Source organism: Parasteatoda tepidariorum, chromosome 4, assembly GCF_043381705.1.
Source record: "Parasteatoda tepidariorum isolate YZ-2023 chromosome 4, CAS_Ptep_4.0, whole genome shotgun sequence".
Taxonomy (NCBI): Eukaryota; Metazoa; Arthropoda; class Arachnida; order Araneae; family Theridiidae; genus Parasteatoda; species Parasteatoda tepidariorum.
The window spans coordinates 2518268-2521358 of NC_092207.1; the positions used below are offsets into that span (position 1 = coordinate 2518268).

The following is a 3091-nucleotide window of genomic DNA, read 5'->3' on the forward strand; positions in this document are numbered from 1 at the left end:
TTTATAATACTTACTGTTTTTTTTTCTTATTATAATTTTTTAATTAAACGAAACTAATTTTAAACAAAAAAAATATATTTGACAAGATTCTTTTTTGCTGAAATCTAAGTAAAAAAAAAACGAAATGCATAGATGCGCATAAATACTTTGTTTTAAATATTTATTTTTATATGCTTATTTTTTGTAGATTAATGTACATTAATTTATCCCTCATTGGTGTTTTGTTGGGGAAGAAAAAGTCAACATAGGCAGGAAATCATTGATCATGAAAAATATCATACCTATGTTTTTTTAATATTTACTGTTCTTTTTTTTTTTTATAAATAAAAAATTAAAAAAACATTTTCAGAAAAGTTTTTTTTTACTACAAAATTTTTTTTCTTCTGAAATGTATTTGCTTCTAAGAGACAAAAGCACTTACCTGAAAAAAAATAATTAGTATTATCCATATGGGGGCGTACTGTTTGTTTGCCAAATATTCCACCCTCTTAGACTCAACAGGAACTCTTTGAATAACATGATAGCCACCTATCCTGGTGGTTATCATGTTATTCATTTAATATTTTAACAGTTGACAGTTCCTTCTGAAAACTCTTTGTGGGGTAGCCCTGAATTGAATTCAAGCCACAATTTCACATCAGGCGAAATTCTACTTGAATGGGTAGGCGCATTTCTTCAAAAGAAAATACATATTTTGAAATATCAGAACTTTCCTTTACTTTTCAGGACCTTTGCAGGTGAAAGGAGGCTTAAGAGAAAAATCCGTATAATTTGTTATTTAAGTACAGTAGAATTAGTTAGTCTCGAAATATTTCGTCAGATACTGAAATATCTTAATATTTTCTACATAAGAGAAAGGATTTCTCAGCTTTTTGGCCTTTGTATTTCAAAAGTAATTATTAAAATATTGATTGGTTTAAATTAACCTTTCGATGTTTAAATTAAATTAATGATTCAAATTTTGCGTCTTTTTTTAAATTATTTCAATTCCTATACATTTTATTAGTTTATAACTAACGGATTAACACTTCTATTATGGAAATTGTATTTCAGATAATATTTAAAAGTCCATTTAATTGAACAAACTAAAAATCTTAAATTTTTACATTATTTAAGCTCCTATAAAAAGCGAATTGTACTTCAGAACTAAACATGGCGCAAAAGACGCAAAATTTGAATCTTTACAGAGATCGAATAAAGCGAAAACAATTTTTTCTTTTGTCGTAAAAAAATTATAATAAAATCACATGTTGAATTTGCTGCGTTGTTCACACAACACAGCAAATATGCTCAACTGTCATCAGTTTAATAATATTCACCTGTCTATTGGGGTTGTACAGATGAGGTTAATATTTAGAAAATTAAATAATCAAATACAAAAAAAAAAGAAGAAGAAAAAAAAAAAACGAAATAAGAACTGCACAAGAGATAGGACACTTAAGCAAAGCCAAGGCGAATGGAAAAGCTGGCTGACCAGTGTAGAAACATAGCCAATGAGCCAATTCCTTGTCATTGAAAGCTAATTCAGCGCCAAACTAAAACACCTCCTTCTTCTTTGTACATTCGCTTTACTGAGAAGGTATTTATAAGTTAAATATATTTAAACATGAAAAACTTCTAATGAATGTTTCAAGATATACTTTTCTTACTATGCAACATTTATTTATATTTGTACGCGCATTTAAACTGCAATTAATTCCAAAATAGCGAAGAACTACTTTTCAAAAGCGGAGTATTACATTTCCTACCTTTCTCTCCAGTGCCAACTTAAGGTGGAATGGACTATAGGGCTAACACAATAGACCGGAGAAAAAGGTTCCTTTTCTTTCATCGACCGGGAGCCAAAACTTGCCCTAAACAGTGACCCCACACCCCTACTTGAAATAGTTATATCTCGTTACCATAGTCACCGCCACGGGTTCAGACGAATGGCTGGGGAGTTCTTACTGTAGACAAACTATACCGACCAAAGGCACGAAGAAATTTGAGGAAACCTTTTGTCCAAAATGTTCTGACCTACCTCAGCCTTGTACAGAATGTTTTACATTCCAAATAAATTTAAAAAACATTTTTTTATAATTAGTCAATAGTTTTATTACGCCCTATACAACATCTGTCCAAATATTTTCTAAAATCCTTTGTAAGTAATCAAATAAACAATCAACGGGTCAACAATTTTCCTTTTATTTTGTAGTGATAAGTCAAGTTTGTTGAAAAAATCAGATGCTTAAATTCTTAATTGATTTTAATATTCATGGCATAATTTTTTTCCATTAATTTCATACCATTTTCCTTCATTTTGTAAATCAGAAAATGCTCATACTGATCTTTAGATCTTTAAATATTAACTAAATTTCTTACGTTTAATTAAATAACATTGATTTTAATTAAATTAACTTGTCATATGTGAGTTCTTGCTGGTATTAAGCCAGAGAGCAAATTAATATCACTTACCATATCTCAATATAGCGAGTTCGCTTAATCTTGTAGCTGTCACATTCTACTTCACAAGTAAAGCTCATTGACGAGTTTTTAGCTTGAAAAATGATCCCAATAAAGATATCGCTACATACAAAGTGAGAAATATCAACAGAGCTTTAATATATGAGCAAACATTGGAATTAATGTGGGGTCCTAATGCATAGTAAAATAACGATCTGTAAAAAAGCTATTAAAACAAGTAATGTTAAAAAAAATTTAGAGTCAATTCCTGCTTAAGTCATCAACAAAAAAATGACTTAATTAATTTAAAATGACTTGATTAACTTCAATCAATGAATTAATATTCGAAAAAAAAAACTGTATTAACATCAAGCGTGGTCCGCTACGAGTTTTAAAAAAAATGTATTTGAAATTGAGTGGATGAATGAAAAGTATTTTGTTAACAATTGGGTATACTATAGCCTACGTCACAGGTTGTGTTATTCCTACTAAATTTAACCCATGAACGGCATTTTCTGCGAGCCTAACTTCAAGCCACAAATAAACAAACGAAGTGTTCGATCGTTTAAATAGCTGCTCGCCAGATTTTATTGCATTATAAAGAAAAGTTATTGAAACTAAATACAACTAAATAAACAACAACAACTAA

The 3091-nt window shown here is 29.3% G+C and overlaps 1 long non-coding RNA gene across 2 annotated transcripts in view; it reads right to left on the reverse strand.

The window, feature by feature from the left end:
• Nucleotides 1–3091, reverse strand: part of LOC107452909 (uncharacterized) — a 37460-nt gene that overhangs the window by 5894 nt on the left and 28475 nt on the right. For both annotated transcript variants that reach the window (XR_011636681.1, XR_006226390.2), the window contains exon 2: nt 2455–2565. This is a non-coding gene — a long non-coding RNA (uncharacterized lncRNA). The remainder of the gene's footprint in view (nt 1–2454; nt 2566–3091) is intronic.